This window comes from Parasteatoda tepidariorum, chromosome 9 (genome assembly GCF_982258835.1).
Source record: "Parasteatoda tepidariorum strain Cologne lab strain chromosome 9, Ptep-v5.0, whole genome shotgun sequence".
Classification (NCBI taxonomy): Eukaryota; Metazoa; Arthropoda; class Arachnida; order Araneae; family Theridiidae; genus Parasteatoda; species Parasteatoda tepidariorum.
Genome location: NC_141763.1, coordinates 69,400,772 through 69,421,973, shown reverse-complemented (window position 1 = coordinate 69,421,973; position 21,202 = coordinate 69,400,772). Strand labels below are relative to the sequence as shown.

The 21,202-nt window shown below is 29.0% G+C and overlaps 1 long non-coding RNA gene across 1 annotated transcript; it reads left to right on the top strand.

Annotated features, from left to right (window-relative positions):
* Positions 1–10,639: 10,639 nt before the first annotated feature.
* Positions 10,640–17,869, top strand: LOC107438433 (uncharacterized). The gene is made up of 3 exons (XR_001583365.4): positions 10,640–10,779; positions 14,586–14,774; positions 17,708–17,869. It is a non-coding gene; the product is annotated as an uncharacterized LOC107438433 (long non-coding RNA).
* The last annotated feature ends 3,333 nt before the right edge of the window (positions 17,870–21,202 follow it).

Here is a 21,202-nt window from a genome sequence, read left to right as displayed (position 1 = left end):
TGCACCTGTACAAAAGTAAATATTTTGGCTGTAGCTACTTTTTATTTTTTATTCTTCAAAAATTTAACAGTTTAATGTGGAGGAAAAAAAATTGAGGTTAAATTTTTTTTTTCGTGATGGTAAAAAATTTTGATTTGTTTGGGCTATAAACAACTTTTTATTTTTTTATGACACAAAATAAAAACGCCGTCTTGATTTATTTATTTATTTATTTATTTTACATTGAAAAGCAGGAATTAAAGGAAAGATCGATATTAAGAGGGGGGGAAATTTAGTTTAAGGAATTGTTTTTTTTTGTGATATGTGTATAAAAAAAGTCTTGGTATTTCCGCTAGATATCACTTTTTATTTTTTTACTCTACTTTCTTATTTTGCACGTTTAAATACTGTGAAATCAATTGAGGTCAAGAAACTTTGCTTTGTTTTTGGCTAAAAACTTTTTTGTTGCTTTTTAAATGTACAGAAACTAAAAAATAACCTTTTGAATTTATTTTTTTTTATATTGAGAAATAGGCAATTTGCATTACGAAAAAGAAAAAAAAATTAATTAATTTTTTTTTTTCAATGATTAAAAACAAAAATTTCTCACTTAATTTTTTTAAATTAAAAATATGACATTTACAAAAGCTCCATGGAAAAATATGTGAGACAGTCGAATAATGTAACCATGAATTATTTCGTCATAGAAAATATTTATTTAAATCAAAAAGTTTTCGGAGAGCGACAATTAATGCATCCTTCTTATTAAATAATAGACTTCGCAGTTTGCATCCTGTTACTTCTCATTAAGAATACAATTGGAGACGTTTAGCAAGCTTCAAAGCTGTTAAATCTCCACCTAATTTAAAACGCGATGTCAAACCATTTATCAGAAGGCTATAAACAAGCTGTAGAGAATAACATGTCTCATTAAGGAATCATGAATCATTTTAAAAGAGACACGGAAGAAGATGATATAAGATACCTTTTTCAAACAACCTTCTTTCACTCATGGCTGAAGCTCAGAAGAAAAGAGTTCTTTTAAAGTTCTCATTCACCTCAAGCCTTGAGGAACAAAAGTGTGGATCTTAGATAATCACCGAAGCGCTAAATTTACACTTTCATCACTTTCTCTTTTAATAACAATGTCATTATCGATCAAAACCTGCTAAATGCGAAGTGTCACGGATTGAAGAACAAGAAATATTCTTCTCGATACTATTGCGGAAAAACCAAAGCCCAGTCTCATCGGATATTCCGATGTTCGTATATTGATCAAGGCTGCACCATAGAGGTTAGAATAGAAACGGGTGGAGATGTCATACTTCAGAAAACCTCGGTGTTTCAAAAAGTTTTCGCCAACTTTAAATCTATCTCTGTATCAAAAAGGATAACACCGTATGGAAAACAAGTTTCTGTGTTTATACTTTTAATAGCATCTAAATTTTTGCAATTTTCTCTCTTCATTCAAAGACCGATCAAGACAAATCCAAGGCCCACAAGATTTTCCGGGCCCCTTACAAAATATTTTGAAATTAAATTTCTGAAGAGTAGTCCTAACAATAAAAAGAATCTTTTGAACTGCATGATTCAAGAGAAACATTCTAAAAAACTTGGAAAGCAGCCAATTCTTTGGGACTGATTTCATAACTTAAAATATCGTCTGCTTATTAATTAGCATATTTGAGGTCACCCCCTCGAGTCAATAAGATTGAGTCCTAGAACGTGAAGATCCGATCATTAGATCAAAAGTTACTCAGGATAATCCATTTTTTTATTATTCCATTTTTTATATCCATTTTTTATCCATTTATTTTCAGGATAATCCATTTTTTTATTATTCCATTTTTTATATCCATTTTTTATCCATTTATTTTCAGGATAATCCATTATATCCATTATTAGATATATACTAACGTGCATATATTTTATACATACCTATACAATATAAGTGTGTGTAATATGCATGTAACTAAAACAGATGAACATGTGTATTTACCTACATATGCATTAGTTAAGTACATATGTACACATATTTTAGTTGCAATTCATTCGTACGTACGTTGCGTGTTAGTACGTAAAAAATGTATCATTATACTATACACTATACTATCTGACTGTAAGTTATAATCATATATTGGTATACAATCATCTTGTAATCGTATATTTAGATTATATATTATCATAATTACATCTAATCATTTCACTTTTATTGCTTGTAATCACGCTTATAGTTGTAATCAAAATTATGAATGTTTGTTATCACGATTACAAGTAAATAATTACTGTAATTGATTATTGTAATCACGATTGCAATTCTAATCCGATTACAAATAATTGATTACTGTAATTAAAAAATTTAATGGATTACATTTTTGCCCGACTCCCATGTTATAAGACATCTTGATTACTTGTAATCGTAATTACATGTATTTACGATTACAAGTAATTGATTATATAGCAGTAACTATCTGTAATCAATTACAGTTGTAATCGACTGCTGTAATCCTCGCCCAACTCTGAGAAAAAGTGAGTTCAGACACACCTAGAGTAAGCCATGAGGTTTCAAATACTGTAAATAAAATTTTAAAATATTAAAAAAGAAAATTCTATTCTTTCTATAGCAATAGTGAATGTAAAAATTCTATTCTTTCTATAGTAATAGTGAATGTAAAAGTTCTATTCTTTCGATAGTAATAGTGAATGTAAAAATTCTATTCTTTCGATAGTAATAGTGAATGTAAAAATTCTATTCTTTCGATAGTAATAGTGAATGTAAAAATTCTATTCTTTCGATTGTAATAGTGAATGTAAAAATTCTATTCTTTCTATAGTAATAGTGAATGTAAAAATTCTATTCTTTCTATAGTAATAGTGAATGTAAAAGTTCTATTCTATCTATAGTAATAGTGAATGTAAAAATCCTATTCTTTCTATAGTAATAGTGAATGTAAAAGTTCTATTCTTTCTATAGTAATAGTGAGTGTAAAAATTCTATTCTTTCTATAGTAATAGGGAATGTAAAAATTCTATTCTTTCTATAGTAATAGTGAATGTAAAAATTCTATTCTTTCTATAGTGATAGTGAATGTAAAAATTCTATTCTTTATATAGTAATAGTGAATGTAAAAATTCTATTCTTTCTATAGCAATAGTGAATGTAAAAGTTCTATTCTTTCTATAGTAATAGTGAATGTAAAAATTCTTTCTTTCTCGTTTTACATATATTTTTTTATTTACAAAGAGGTTAACTATTTGTGAATTCGAGTAGTATCTGTTAAATACTTTCTGAGATAGATTATTTTAAATAAGTAATTTTTTAAGATTTTATTCAATTTATAAAAGCAAAATGTAAAGAATTATTATTTAACAAAGCGTTGAGAAGTAAATATGGAAGATAAAATTTCACTTTTTAAGTCTACTTGATAAAGAGAGGATAGATATTTCTGAAAATGTGTATAATCTGTTTAAAAATCTTGGTTCAGGAATCTGTAAAAATGTAAATGTAATTCAAACGATGTCATTTTCTACATAGAAGTGTCATATGTATGAAAAGTAAAAACAGCAATGATTTATTATTTTATATAAGTAGTAAAAATAAATTTTCTACAATAAAATATTGAAAGAAAATGCATTTAGGATGTAGGACAATGCCTCATAATACTCAAACTTATAAAAATGATATGTTGGCTTCTGTTTTTGTATCACTTAAATCCGACAACCCTATAAAACTCCTATTGAATATAGCTAAAATGAAACAATCATGATCGTGAAAAATAAAACTAAATAATACTTTTCCTCGCCAATATAAAACTAAAAATATGGAAATTTTACCGTTTTTGTAGGGGTGTTTTTTTTTTGAATCTCCTAACTTTCGTGAGTGTTTCTGACCAAGAAAACAATTTTTATTTACAAAAATTAGACATGTCTCTTTTATTCACTTAAGATATTTTTATCTGATTTCTTACTGCTTTATCTCTAAACAAACGGTAATCTCTATGGTTATTTTAACGTCTGCACATTATTTTTTATTAAAGAATATTTTGAAGTTGCTATTCAAAAAAGTGACCAGTACTATTTAAAATAATTATAAGTAAATAGTTTAAAAAATTCATTTTCCAATAAACAATAGTGCATTCCTGTAATTCTTTCTTCCTTATGTAATCGTATGTAAAATTCGCACGAAATATACGTGACAAATATTGCTTCATAATTGGTAAACAGTAATCGCATGTCCCTTACAAGCTCTCAAAATTAAATTGGGGAAAATCGTCCTTTTAAAGTTTTATTAAATGTGATAAAAATTCAACAATGTAATCAAGACAAATAAAACTAAAAATAATGAGATTATTCCATTTACTTTAGGGATGTTATACTATTACTGGTACTCAAATCAGTAACAGTACAGATATAAGGGCCGTGCTTATCCAATATGATACCATCTCAGGGTATCATATTTATATCAGGGTTCCTTCAGTTACTCCCTTCTGTCTCTGAGAAATATTCTGTCTTATTGATTACAGTTCTGCATTACACGAAACTATAATCAATATTATTAATACTTAATTTAAATTAAAAACATAATATTAAGAGAACATAACCAAACATTAAACTGCAAACACTATATGCGCCAAAAAGACAAAATAGCCAAACTATCCAATAGTCAAACTCTCCGTTTGAAAAGGTTTTATCTTAAATAATACTTAATAATTCCAATAGAAATATTGTTAATGGTAGATTGAAACATTATTATTAAGAAATTCAATGATTATTTCACCATCTTGTTCATTCTGTAATGAGTTAAATATGATATTAAGTGTATGAGAGTATGTAACAATTAAAATAAACTCCAAATGACGAATAAGTCATCTATTTTTTTGCAACAATTTTTACATTTACTATTACTATGAAGTTTCTTATTGCCAAAAAGTAAGTAATCAAGTTCGTAAGCACCTTCGTTTTGTCAGAATATTAATTTCTTACAGAAAACGATTTCCACTCCGCGTTATTTGAAAGGAAGATTTTCCACCCTCCCCCCCCCCTGACGATAAATTTTGCCTTTCAACCAATCAAAAGTAGTTTCTCTCTTAACATATCTCTTTTTTACTCTAAGCTCTCTATTCTGTCTGCATATGGCAAATTCTGTACATAGGCATAAGTGTGATGGTCTGGGAAGAAATCATATTGGATAGCCGCATGATCTCCATGTCTTTAGTAGAGGCACTCTTGGAGCTCTGTGTTCGCTTTTTATAGATTCAGTTGATTCTGATTTCATTTTAATGGACGATCGCGAGCAACTCCCCGTCGTCCATTAAACCGTCTATTGTCTTCCAAAACTCATCAGCAAATAAAATTAATCGAAGTTATAATGTTGTAAATTATTCATTTATAACTTAATAAACCGTATTTACCAGTGACACTTATTTCTTATCTCTTCTTAATGTTATTCTCTGTTATTATTTTATGTATGATTTTGATTATTATTTACAATTAAAAACTTAAAACTAAGAGAGTTGTTCTTACTTTCATATTATAATGCAATTTTTTCGATATTGCTTCACTAGTGCAACATTTTATGGTAAATATATTTAGGGAACTTTTACACCATCAATAAGTTACTTTATTTTTTAATAAGTTATATTTACTTTTGTAATAATTTTAATTTAAAGCTGTGTTAATTTAATGCATACAATTAAAGAACTAAACGGAAAATAACTGTTTAAAATTCTAAAGCAATATTAGAGCTTCGTTTTTCACATCATTGCTAAATTAATCACTTTGGTTCACGAGTTTTTAAATTAATGAAAATTTAAAAAAAAGTTTTTAGATGAAGTTGCAAAATGTTTATATAGGTTTAGATTATATCCTAATCGAATCGGAAGCTAAATCTGTGGAAAAAAATCTGCGAATACAATAAAACATTTATGGGACTATTTATATGTATAATTTTTAATTCTGGTTCGATAATCTGTTTATCATCAAGAAACAGAAATGACTGCAACCTATTCATGGGTTTATTGAGCGAAGCGAACAGGAGGAGCCCCCTAGTAATAAGACAAAGTCCAATTTTATTAACACTCAATAGTAAAGTCCGTGTTCGTTTACTTTGGGTACTCTTAAAAACTAATTCGGTTTTGAAAAAAGAATTTTCTCTTAATAAGCTGGTTGCAAAATGAGACGCGAATTCTTGAACTAATTGGACATTGTATAATCATGAGACCATTCAGATAATTCATTAATTTCTGACAAAAGGCTTTATTATTAGGATAACAAAACGCTTTTGAAAGAGTTAAATAAATAAAGAGCTTATTCTTATAAAACTTTCTTAAAATATTATCAATAGTAAAATATCACGTTTATTTTCTTGCTCTATATTTATAATTAATAGGTCAATAAGGTGAAAGCATGGAAACAAATAGTGTGTAGCTCACAAACTATAATTAGGATGGTAAGAACTGAATGTTTCAAAAATTTAATTTTTGTGAATTAATTAACTCCCCAGGAAGCACCATTTACATTGAAATAGTAATTCTAGTACTTATTTCACTATCTGTAATCAAGGGGGTGAGGAAGACAGGTACAACTGTCCCAGGGTCAAGAAATGCTGAGGACCAGATCAAAATTCTTTACAAAAAATACAGAGTTTTTAAAATTATTTTTTTTTTAAAGTTAAGCTGAAAAGAATTTTATATATAAAATATAATTTTGAATAACTGCTGTTTAAAATTTTTTACAGTGTATTAAAATAAAAATGATTTTCTTATGTGTGTTTCAAAAAACGGACCAGTAAATTTTGTCCTGAGTTTCGTAAACCTAGATACAAACTTGTCCTTAAAACTTTTATTAGTAATTAATATTAAGGAAGCAAAAAGTACTATTGCGAAACAAAGTGAATGATTTTTGATAATAGTTAGTTAATAATTATAAAAATGGATTGAAAGAATTTTATTATTAAAACTTTTCTTGCCAAGTGCTATGAGTTGAGGTTAATGTGCTAAGTATTTTTCTTTTATACTTAAAGGGCAAAGTATTCAAATCATAGTCTCAAGTATCAAGAGTGTACGTAACTTTTACTTTACTAAACTTGCAGTTTAAAGCACAAAAGTGAGAGTGCCAAATATTTAATTTATAGTGTTAAGTATTCGAATTATTAATTTTCAAGTATCAAGTTTGTGTAATTTGAAGTAACGTAAGGAAAAAAAAATTCTTGTTGGAATTTTCTTGTAAAGTGAAAAGTATAAAAAACTTAAAATTTCATTAAAAGCAATATTTTCAAATGGCGAATTGTAAAAGTTTAAAAACAGTACTCGTTTTGATCTCACAATGGCATCTCTTCATCAGTGAGATAAAAGAGAATGGTTAAAAAAAAATATTAAAAAAAAGATGATTGAAATGCTATAGAGATTACAAAGGTTGGACAAAATTAAGTAAACACTTCTATACTAACACATTTTCTTATATTTCTCAAAAAATACTTACAGAAATATTTTATGACTTTTCAAGTGTCTAGGTCAGGGATGGGCAAACTTTTTTGGTTGTGGACCAAAACTCTATAAAAAAAAAATTTGGTGGGCCTAGTAAAAATTTCTAAAATAAAAATTCTAATTTCCGAAATAAAGGAAAGTCAATTCATCATTGAACGCATGGCACTTAGCGTTTTTTATTTGCCATTTTTGGGTTAAGAAATTTTACAAATAACTCAAAAAAGCAGTAGCCATTTTATGCATTTAATAATTTCACCATTATTCACAATGACGTTGTATGTGAGCAATCTTTCCATACGCAGTAAATAATGTTAGAACTCGCCCCGGCAGAAAAATCCGCTCGTTGGAACTTAAAAATGTGTAGTCTGCCTCATGTGAAGTACAATTCACCTATATTAGATTCCATATGTCAGCTTCTCGAGAAAGACAAACACTAGTTGGAGCTAATCTACGACTATTCTATAAGGAACTTCTGCTTTCAACATTTTACTAATTGAAGCTGTCTGTGCTAACTATTTCCATCAATTTATGGCTTGTCGAACAAAAATAGAGAAAGTAAAAAGGTCATCAGTACTTTGTTAAAAAAGAAAGAACAAAAATAGCTTTAAACAAAGTAGATAAAAAAATGGACGTATAATGTATATTGTTTATATTCGCCACGGATCGGCAAGTTAAAATTCTGTCCGCGGGCCGGATAAAACCTTCCGGCGGGCCACAGTTGGCCCGCGGGCCGTAGTTTCCCCATCCCTGGTCTAGGTCATGCGATTTTTCATACATATCAATAAAATTTAAAGATCTGAGAGGTTTGAGGGATCAATAATAAATTAGGAATGAAAAAGAATGGTTTTGGATACCCTTTTCCAAAAAATATAGCAATAAGGTTATAACTAATATCATTTACATTGGTTATCATATGCAATAATTGCACAAAGTTTCGTAGGCCTAGCTTAAACATTCATGAAAATATCGACCTTATAGAAACTAATTTTTTTGCCTTTCGTTTTCGTCCAGTAATTACTGACATATTCAATAAAATTTTACTAACTTTTTAGAGTAATTTTTAATTAATAATAAAAATATCATTTTAAAATTTGAAAAAAAAAATAGTTAAAGGTTGCGCAAGGTTTGATAATTTAAATTAATACTGCGCATGTGCGGCAAAAGTTTTTTTTTATTTACTTTTTATTTTATTTTATACAGTCAAACCCCGCTATAGTGAACCTTCAAGGGAGCGAAATTTCGGTTTACTATAACCGGGAGTTCACTATATCCGTTCCTCAAACAATTTAACTAATGGTTCCCAAACTCCTTTTATTACACATTATTTAAATAAGGGACTGAAAAATAATATGTTGTAACAAAAAATGTGTTAAACTTTCATTTTTATTGCAAATATTGGCTTGATTACATCCATTTTCAATTATTTTGTTTATGTCCATCTTATCTTAAATGAAGCACGTTTTACGTTTTCTGGTCGCCGTAGTTTAATTTGTGACACATATTTGCAGGATTCTTTAACTGAACTGACAGTAAAAACGAGTTGAAATTAGTGTCTTATCTTCACAGATTAGTGTCCACCCCTTTGACCATTAATGAATAACTACGCAGTCAAATGCACTCTCTCTGATAGGAAATAAATATTGACCCCACTGGTCCCTTACAGTTGCAATATCTGCTGGTGTTGGCCTTTATTTAGGGATGGGAAAGTGAGATAAAAGAAGCAAACAAGAAAAAATGCTTATTGCTATATTCCATGTTATATATGGTTTTTTTAAATCGGTTTATGTATTTATTTTGAAGTAGAAATTTCAGAATTATTATAAAAAAATGAAAAGAAAAATTTAGTCGAAGACAGAAAAAAGTTCATTAATAACCGATTTCCTCTCTTCCTTTGGTTCACTATATCTACAAAAAAATAATATTATACTTGTATAGCAAGGCACGGGAGCAAACTTTTCGTTCACTATATCCGGGACTTCACTATAGCGGGGTTTGACTGTATATATATAAATTTGTTTTGAATTGTATTTGGTAACTTATGAAAAAAAGACCAATTCGAATGTATTAAAAATGAGAGTAAGATTTTAGCAATGCTAGCTTTTGGACTTTTTTAATGAAAGCTAAAATGATAAGAGGTTTTCCACCAATTACTTTTTGTACCATATAACAAAATTTAATATTAATGATAATACCCTAAAATGCAGTGGTATTAGGAACGAAAACACACATTCTAAAAGGAAAGGGATGCCGATGTCATCTTTAATAAATCTTGTTTAATAGTACAAAATAAAATTTGTGGAAAATCCCTTACTATTCACAGTTTTTCCTTCCAAATTCATAAAAACTTCTTAGAAAACAGCTAGAAAATTTTTAAATTTTCAAGATATTCAAGTAGAATTTTTTGGTTCAATCGTTTATCAAATACGATTCAGAACAAAATTATGAAGAAAAAGAAAAATATTTTGTATTAGTAAATAAATAAATAAAAATTAAAAGATATATAAAGAGAAAAGTTCTACACCTAATCAAATTCTGCAAATAAAAAGTTAATGAAAAATTAAAAGGGCCTTAATTATAATTATTCAAAAATTAATTAACTATTTACATTTGCTATTATTATACCTAAAACCCTTACTATTATGAACATTAAACAAAAGGCGCAATCCATTGGGAATAACAATCAATATTGGTTAATATTCCAACTCGTCATAATTATTCCCAGTGAAAGTTTTCCAAACGATAGTTAGACCATTAATATATGTATAAAAAATATTTTACGTGACATTCATTCTGAATATTTAACCGAAACCGTTATCAAGCATATCCTTTTGAACGTTCTTCACCCATTTGGAATCTTTTGTTCTACAAAACAGAAACAGAAGCAGCCATTGAAAAAAGGAACACCGGAAAACAACGAAACGATCAAAATAATGGCCGTTTATTTAAAAAGCATTACAATGAAGAAGTAGTTGTGTTAAAGGTATCAAAATGCAAAACTACACCCCACGACCTTGGATTCCAACTTGTCCCTGATTGCAGAAACTCTTTAATTTGAGTTTCCATTCATTTAACTTGTTTCTCTCAGCCTTTTGTAAATTAAAAGTTCTTTTTTGTCACATTTGTGTACGTTTTAGAAATAAAAATTATTAGAAATGCATTGAGTGGTATGTTTGTATAAAAAGGGAGTTTTTTTACTGGTGGTTGTCAATATCGCTTTTGCAGAGATCGTGAGTTTTTGTAGTGTAAGGAGCATTTTTTCCTGGATATTTTTTCCCACCTCCTCTCTTTATCCCCGAAGAAAATGAAGATAATCGTGGTATGTTCTTAAATAATTTTTCTCCTGGTTTTTGTCTTAAATTTATGCTTTATTTTGTTGCCAAGATATTTGACTTTAGAATTCTTTTTCGACATAATTTCTCATATTATTGTAGAAATCAGGACTTTTTCTTATATTTACCTCAAACAAAAAAAAAATACTTTCTTAGTGTATCTTAATATTTTAAAAACGTATTTTTAACTTTAGAACAGTTTTCCTCTAATAATATTAGAATACATTATGTATTAAAATACATAAGGAAACATTGCATTTTTTTCTTCATCTTTTATTCAGAAGTGTAAAAAGTGGGGTAAAAATAAAAGAAAACTAGGAGTCCTTATATTATATATTAAATATATTCTAAGCTATATATTCTACAGATTATACATATAGAGAATATATAATTTAGAATATATTCTAAAATTATCTATGTATAATATTCTCAAATTTAAAAGTTTGTGTTAGAAATCTAAGGAAACCTTACAGGGAAAATTGAAATACAGTGAAAATTGAAAATTGTTGATCATGATTTAGTTTTAAAACATGATCAACTTCTGCCTTCCTTTACTTTATTCAAAAATTTAAAATTTAGTGTTATGAGAAAATTTACTATGCCAATCTTTTTATATTTTTTCTATTACTAGAAAATAATAGGTTACATAACAAATGGCTTGACATGTATTATTTTTATTAAAAATAATAAAAATAAATGAGCAAATATGGAGTAATAATTTAGCATAAGACAGATTTATATCATTCCTATTTGTTAGCAGCTTTTTTTGGAACACAAGTTTTTCTGCAGCTTGTTTTTATAAATGGCAGATTTTAGGAAAATTTAATTAGTTTTCAATTTTACAATTTGTTGGTGAACAAAGCAAAGGATAACATTTAATTAGTAGTACAAAAACCGCTGTTTAGAAGTAAAAAAATTTTTATAAATTTTTCACTTAATAAATATCTCATAAATAACTTAATAAATTATTTTTATCTATGTTTTATACTTAGTTTACTTTAAGAATGGTAAAATATTCTACTGCTGCGGTTCATAAACGGTGCGAAATTTGAGAACGATTTTTAACTAAATCTAAAAAATTTCATCTATTCTTAATATTAGGCCTAACAATGTTCGCTTTCTCTTAAAGCAAATATCGTTGCTTTTATTAATTTTAAACGATATGGTATTGATATGAATAAATTTTTAGGGCGTCTCATTTTGCATAATACTAATACTGGTACATTATTTAGTTTCTTTAAAGTATTTTGAATTTTATTATTCGAGTATCATTGCATTTGAATTGGATATCTCATTGACACATTTAACCTTACGACTTCGTCTGCTTTTGCTTTTTCTGTTCTTTTTCCTTATGATATTTTAATATACAAGTAATTTGCACTTTTCAAACATTTTTATATTTCTCCCAGAATAGTTTTTTTTCTGCGAATCTTATCTGTTTTGATATGTCTTAAAAATGAATATTGCCCAACTTGAACTATGTTACAAAAATATATCAAATTTATTTAAAGACATAGAAAAATTATTAAACGAGATCAAAATTAAATTACGCATTGAATACGTTAAGAGGAGTTCAAATGAAGATATTGAATGTGTAGGAAGAGGAAGCATATCAAAATAAAAAAAAATTATAAAAAATTAGTTTTTCCTCCTTTTAATTTGCAAATAATGTAGGACCTAAACACATTTTTGTTTTCGAAAGCAAAAAACGGTCACTCCGGAATGATTTTACTTCGAGAAGGGGTGATATGCTGCAATGTGCATTTTTTGGAATTTTTAGTCATGCATCAATCCTTGCAAAAAGTAAACAACCTATCATATATTTTTTTTCTCGAACTTCAATTATTTTTTTCAAGAAATCGAAACAATCCTATCTGATTCACAAATATGTGGGAAATGTTCAAATATTAAGATGAATGCACTTTAACACAAAACAAGAAAATTTCAGATCATTTGTTTATTCGAAAAGAATACAAAGCACAAAAGAAATGGATCTTAAGCTATGAGTGCTGAAATAAAATACATATTTATGCATTTCTACATTAACTTCAGAAATTATTTACGCTTGGTGAATTAGACGAAATGACCACAAGTTTTTATAACAATCTTAATTCTTGCATGTGAGCTACAAAAACATACCGACTGCTGTCGTTTTCTTTTTTACAACAGGATAATTTTATTCTTTTCGGTATCATCAAACAACTACCATTTTTATGAAATCTAGCACAACTGAGATACTTTTTTATACCATAAAAAAAGTACATCAGGAAGATAGTAAGGAATCTTGTGTTGTCGCCTTTCATTTACGATAGAACAATTTTTTTCGCTCTAAAAAAGGGAATTTTTAAATTAAGCAAGTTGGCATAAAATAATTTGATCATTATACTTATTATGCTTTTGAGCGTGTCTGGAATTTTATTTCAAGAAAAAGGATTAATTTCTCTTTTAGCTTAAAAAATGTCAGTAGTTTTTTTTTGTCACTTTTGGAAGAAGAAAAAAATGCGTGCTACTTAAAACTTTTCAAAAATCCTGAAAAATATTATAAGTTAAAACAAAAATGCTATTTTTAGGCTGCTTTTAAGGATTATTCAGTAATAACACATTTTATTCAGATGCCTGAGTAGTGAAACAAAATATAACAACACAAATAAAAACCTGAGTTTGTTGCTTCTGTTTTCTAGGATTAGTTCATGAAAAAACTAATAAAATTGGATGATCTAGGTGCATATCCAGAACGATATTTTGATTTTATTTTCTTCTTAATCGAAAACATTTGTTCGCAAACATACAACATTTACTTACATCAAAATCGTGTAAAATTCGTGTAAAACTCAATACAGAAGACAATAGAACTCCTGGATCAAGCATTGAGACAAACTAGTCTTCGTGATGGAGGACTTTTTGATGGAACTAACTCGCATTTGTGTTACATGGAGAGAGAAAACACGAAAATTTCCCACTGTTAGCCCGATGGCAAGGGAATTCTAGCTAATGATCCGTTAACCAATGAGGATATTTTACGTCAACACTGTGGTCAGTGCTAGCTGAGAGCAGAATTCATATCAACGAGCCACCGCTGGGAAAAGAATTCTAATAAATAGAAGTAGAAGTACCCTCAGGTTCAAGCTTATGCATCAACATTCTATCAAAAACGTATAACTGAATTAGAATCAAAATCATGTTACAATTTGGCGTTACATGGTGAGAAAAACCACGAAAACCTCCCCGATTAGCCCTGCAGCAAGGGGATTCTAATCCATAATCCGTCAACCACAGAGGATATTTTAAATCAACATTATGATCGATGCGAGTTGAGAGTAGAATTCGTATCTACCAGTCACAGCTGGTATTCGAACCTAGCTGACCTGATTGGGAGGCGAACGCTCTATCCCCTGAGCCACAAAGGCTCATATGTAATATTTTGGTGTTATTTACCAAACAATAAATAAAAACAGTACTTATCTGTTTCGAGGGGGGGGGGAGTCGTAAAATCACCATTATATCATTGACACCCGAGATGTTTAAGTAATTTTGATAATAGGTACCTAAATACTAACATAGGTACTGTGGTAGTGTGTGCATTTCCTTCTACCCCCCAAAAAGATAAATACCAAAAATACTTATTATAATTTCTTACATTATTAAGAAATAATGCTTATTATGTAGCTTATTATATGCTTATCATACAGCTCATATAAGAAATAATATTATAATTTCTTACATATTTCGAAAGGCAACAAAGCTTTACTTTTAAATCGACTGATTTTAATATATATATTGTCTTTTTTTTCAGTTTCTCATTGTATTGTTGGCTCTTATTGCTGCTGTTCTAGCAGGTGCAAAGTCTTGGCACTATCCATATCATTCCCATTACCCATATTACCCTTACTATTGGCCTTATTATGGAAAATATCCTTACTACTATAGTTGGCCTTATTATTATGGAAAGTATTGGTGGTGAAGAAAGGAAGAATATTAACTGGTAAATATTTTTTTTAATAAAACCGCAAATTATTATTTATTGCTTATAATCATAACAGTAAATTAGAAACAGGTATTTTGCACGCTTTTTACATTATTTGAATGAGTAATAGTGTCATCTTGACTTATTCGGGTGTGATGATTTTAAATTTTAAATTAGTTTTGTTCCAAAAGCTACAGATTTTATTTTTTAAACAGCATTTTCAGTCTATTTTTTTTTGTCGAAATGTATATGTTTAAAAATATTATATATAAAAGAGGGTCATATAAATCAAGTGACAAACTTCGAGGGGAGTTAAGACAAATTATCAGAATTAAAAATGGATAAAAAAAAAGGCCGTCGTACGTGGCTAGGGTCGATTTTTCTATTATGACCTGCGCAGAAGAACACTGGGAAACATATTATAATAAAGCAGCCCCCCTAGTAACGTATGACGACATTTCCGAGCTTCCTATGCAATTTTAATCCTGATGATGTGCCCCAACTCCCCTAGAAGTTTGTTGCAACATTTATGTTATAAATAACGTTTTTAAACTTGTACATTTCGACGAAAAGCAGACTAAAATTGTCATTTAAAAAAATTTTAAAAAATGTAGCTTTGAGAGAGAAATCAATTTCAGATTTGAAATCAGCGATACGAAAGTAGCGAAGATCTAATGAAAAAAATTCCCGCAAAATTTTTTTTCTCCAGTGCAATGAATTATCCCACATTAATAAAAGGTAAATTATTATCAGTCATAGATTAAATCGTAATTTAAGCAGCTACAAAAATTTATAAATATTTATTAAGTATTATGCATTGCAAAATTTTCTGAATAATTCTCTTCGCTCAATATTTGAAAATTAATGGTACTAAAAATTTTGTTTTAAATTTTTCTCTAAAAATTTATTCACACATATAATATTAACTCACTGTGGTGCTTTGATATAAAATCTCTTTCCAAAGCAGCCTACAAAGGCTGTTAAGTGGTAGGGGCTGTTATAATTGATTAGGCGGAAGTTTTATTGAAATAAATTAACTGTTTAAATTCAACTATCCTTCTTTTTTTAAATCTGATGCTTTAAAATATACCCTGAAAACGAGAATTTAGAACCATTAATCGAAAAATCATTATCATAATCATTATTCGAAGCCATTATATACTGAGAAAAAGTATGATTAAAGCTGTGGTGAAATTAAACGCGTTTCTGATTGTATGAGAAAACCAAAAAACTCGATAATTTTTACAGAAGAGCTTTGATAATCATTTTGGTAAAATAAACAATAAAATATGGCTTCATACTATGTGATAAAAATTGGCAAACGTGATAGTTTTATGATAATCCATTTATTCGGTTAAATTTACAATTCAATTTTAAGTTGTTTTCACTGAATATGTGGTAATAAGAACAATAATTTTTAAAACCAGAAATTCCACTAAACTGTTACTATATGAAAGGAAGAATGGCTGAAATACCGTATATTTTCGTAACAAATAATATTTTTTTCTTTTTATTATTTATTCATTTTTAAATCAGAAATGTAATTACTATGCAGTACGGTAATTTTACCAGACTTTTTTTCTGCTCCATGAATTCCAAAAAGAAGAAAATATGCCTGGCTCTACTTATAGCTTAAAATTTAACCATTTTTAGGAAATGTGAACTACGCATAATATAATTAGTAGGAAATTTGTATAGTAACATATGATTTAATTATTTAAAGATTTCCCTAAAAGTGCACAAAAAGTTTTGAGAATTGCATATCAGAAAGAATAAAATTCTTCAAATAAAATTAAAATAGCAAGTGTTATTCAGTATCATAATATAAATTTTTAGATAACTGAGTGAATTTTTTTATTAATTTTAGTGACAGTAGTTATGTTTTACTTATTTTTTTTGCTATCAGTTATTTTATCCTGCATTGCTTAACTTTAAATTTGTTAATTACACTCTATAACAAAAAAAATCGACGCACCAAGAACGCACTAAGACGCGCAAAATCGACGCTCGATCAGGCTGGAATGATGCCGACTGGGGACGTATAGTCTTTAGCGACGAATCCCTCTTCCGTGTCCTGACGATCATCGAAGACGTGTTTGGAGGCGCACAGGGTAGAGGGGGGATCCTGCCTTCACTATTGCACGCCACACCGGCCCTCAACAAGGCATTATGGTCTGGGGTGCCATTTCCTTTGACAGCCGGATCCCTTTGGTCGTCATTAGAGGTACACTTACTGCACAGGGGTACGTCGACGAAATCCTAAGACCTGTTTTGCTACCGTTCCTCTTGCAGCAGGACAATTCCAGACCACATACGGCACGTGTTGCTATGAACTGTCTGCAAGCTTGTCAAACTCTTCCTTGGACAGCCAGATCACCAGATTTCTCTCCCATCGAGCATGTCTGGGATATGATAGGAAGGCGAGTGCATCTGGCACGGAATGTTGATGACTTCGTTCGACAATTGGATCGAATTTGGCAGGAAATACCGCAATAGACCATCCGGGAGCTTTATCGGTCTATGCCACGCCGTGTGGCAACTTGTATCCAGGCTAGAGGCGAGTCAACACCTTATTGAACTTGTTACTGTAACTCTGCAATAAATTATTCAATTGTTCTGAAAATTTTTAATCATTTACTATTCTGTACATTGTCTTCATATCCACCAATTTTCGTTTCAATCGGATAACTCCTTCTTGGTGCGTCGATTTTTTTGTTATAGAGTGTATTTTGACAAATTATCTTACTAGCTATTTAAATTGACCATGCTATGGGAAATTCCAATGATAAAATGAAGAAAAATGACATAGATACGATTTTCAAAGAGATTTTCGCGAGTGAAACTCTGACGCCAGCTGTCACGGAAATGTTTTATCGCTTGAGAAAAAAGTTGACTGCTTTTCCTTTATTTCTCTTAAAACTGACACTAATTTTTTTCTTCCTTTTTTTCAGAAGATTATGTGATACTGGAATCAAGTTTTGAATTCGACCGACCTTCGAGAAAACTTCAAAATAAATTCGACCAAAAACAATTAGAAAATTGTCTTCTACTCTGCTCATTTGTAACTAATCATTTTGATACAGTTTAAATAAAATTGTTTTGTAAGTAACTCACTTAACTGTGAAAAAATCTTCAATTATTCAGTTTGGTATTCATTATTTTTATAGGATGGAACGATATTTTAAAAATAATACTCAGCAAAACGTTTACTTAATAAAAAGGTCATAAAAAGAAATGAAAAATATACGCACTGCATTGACTTTAAAAATGCAAATTATACAAATAAAATAAAAATTGAAAAAAAAAACCACACTAATCAAATGAAGTAATGTTATTAGCATTTTCTCATTTATATTTCTATGCAGGATGTTCCGTAATATTTAATTTTAGAATTTTTCTCAAAAATGAAATAAATAAAAAAAAACATTTTTTATCACAAATAAATATTTACGTGAATAAAAAACAAAAACAAGTTTAAATAGGCAAAGAAATAGGCTGAAATGTTTTTAGTACCACTTTCATTACTAGCGATTCATTCGATTTCTATGACTTTTTTTTCCCTTTTCTTAAATATTGATTTGTAATAGACATACTACCTGAAAAAACTGTTAGAAATATGTGCTATTGCGTAAAACACTGTATATCTTTAACGCCCATCATTGCTCAAATAGCTATTATTAAGTAAATAAAATTCGTAAATTTATAATAAATGGCGTTAAACCATTTGGAGGATTATTTTAAAAATCTTGTCTGATTTTTTTTTTTAAAAGTTGGAATATCTGTAAAATTTAGAGACACAACGAGATGCGTCAAAATCTACCAGGTTTAAAAAAATTTGAGATTTAAAAATAAAAATGGATCATATATATTTACTAAAAATTAAAATATTATGTGCATTATGTAATTAATATGTAATTACGCAAACTATACTCTTTTCTTCATGGTATTGCAAACAACAACAAAAAAAAAACATCAAGTCTGAAAAAAAATTACAATAATAATAATAAATAACTTTTTCATAACAATATGAAAATGTCGCTTGCCACAAATAAAAATAAATAAATAAAAAAGACTTTCCAATAAATTGAAAGCATAATTCTTGCTGGCCCAGATAAACTTTAAAAAAATAAATGCCTACAAATAATTTTCACCAATTTTATGTTGACAAAATATTTCCTATGAGTTTATTTGAGCCGTGATGACTCAGGGGATGGAGCGTTCGCCTTCCAATGAGGTGAACCGGGCTCGAATCCCAACGATGGCTCGTCGATACGAATTCCGCATCCGGCTTGCACCGACCACTGTGCTAAAGTAAAATATCTCCAATGGTAGACGGATCATTGGTTAGAGTCCCCTTGCCGTCAGGCTAACCGTTGGAGGTTTTCGAGGCTTTCCTCTACATGCAACGCAAATGCGGGGTTGCTCCAGCAAAGTCCTCCTCGAAGGCAAATTTCTCCCAATACTTGATCCAGGAGTTCCCTTGTCTTCTGGATTGGGTTCAAGATTACAAGGCTACGGAGTTGAACATTAGTAGTCGCAAACCCAAAAAATTGGGTCGGTTGTTCAACGACGGTTATGAAATAAAATATGAGTTTATTTTAAGCCACTCCTAAAAAAAAACTGCGAGATCTAGTAAGAATTTTTTTTTTCGCTTCCAGAAGCAGGCGGAAAAAAAAATATTGCTTTTAAGATATATCAAGAATTTTTAGCTTTCATGCTTCAGGACCTATTGCTTAAAAAAAAAAAAAAATTGAGGAAGTTCACATAATATTGTTTTTACACATGAGTCAGATGTAAATATTATATTGCATAACTTCAGTAAAATTGCTTTATAACCTCGATATATTTCAAAATATGAGTAAAGTTGAACTGCAGCGTAATGCGAACGTAAATGATGAATAAAAAATAAGTTATAACATGTTTGTCATTGAGAAAGCAATAAAACAGGTTTCATAACTAGGAAGATGAAAGGAGAATATGAAAAATAAGAGACAAATTATATCTTCTATGAAAAATGGTTAAATTAAAATAGTTTTTAAAAATTACAGTTATTGTTGACACAGTTTCTTTTATACGGTGTTTTGCAGACATGCTAGGTATATTTTATTTTTGAAGAATAAAGTTGAATGAAATATCGATCTAGATTTATATAAGACTTAAATGTCTGTAATACGGAAAGGATGATACACATTTTCAGTATATTCTTGGAAATAAAATCTGTGGTATTTTTTTCTTTTCTTTTTCTATAATGTGGTAATCTTTTATATAATCTGATAGGTATTTTTTTTGTATAATCTGATTGGAAATGTTTTTCTATAGTCTGATTAGTAATTTTTAAATAATCTGAAATTTTTTTTATTAGATTATATTATTTGATACAAAAATTTCTTGAATTATCTACATTGTAAAAATTTCGGATCACATTGGGTGCATCATCCATAAAATCCATTTCACCGTAAAATTCACTTTTCCCCCAAAATCCATTTTTAATGTAAAATATTATAGCGCAATTTTTACAGTAATATTTAATTAATTAGAATGATTAAGTCATTTTACGGTAATTATTACGGTGAAAATTATGGTACTTAAAAAAGTTTTAGCTCACCAACTTGTTCCGGTAAAAACTACTGGTGTGTCGGTACTTTTTACCGTAATTTGGTCCGTAATTTTTTACTGTGTACTTTGAGATCTTTTTGTTTCTTCAGTGTGGGGTCTAGCACTTATGAACTTTCATAGGTTACTCTTATTGGCGCCCATCTCACACGTATAATAACATTCTTTTCGCTTAACATTTCTTACTAGTGTTTTTTCCCCTTATTATTCTGATTAAAATAATTTTATCCTAAAAGGCATGAAATTATTATTTTTTGAAATTGTTACTTTTAACATTATTGTAGGATACGTTTCCGAAGCACATAATTGTAGCCTTGTGAGATTTAAACTGAAGAAAAGCTTATGTATTTTAAAAGCTATTGAACTTTTTTAAAAATCAATGTGGCGAGTTTTTTCTAGCTAGAAGAAAATCAATGAATATTAGCAATTATTTGTGAAAAATAATGCAGCTTAGGAGTACTTTTTTAAACATTAAAAAAGTAGTTCGAAAACACTTCGTATTTTCTCGTAACTGAATCTTTTCTTCATATTTACGTTTTGCGCCATTTTTAGAATCGATATAGAGAAAATGTAGGCAAGTGAACAGACATAATTCATTAATACAAACTCGCGGTAGTTACAAAAATAGCATCAATTGGTATAAATTGGAACGCTATTTCGTGTGATAGCAGAGCCTTCAAAAAATAGCTTTAATTGTCTTATCCGTTTCATATATATATATTAGAAAAGCAAATGTAATGATTTAGTAATATGAATTAAAGTGGACTCTTCGGGATGTTTTTACAATTTTTCATATGGTTACAACTGTTTCAAAAAAGTATTTCGAAAATACG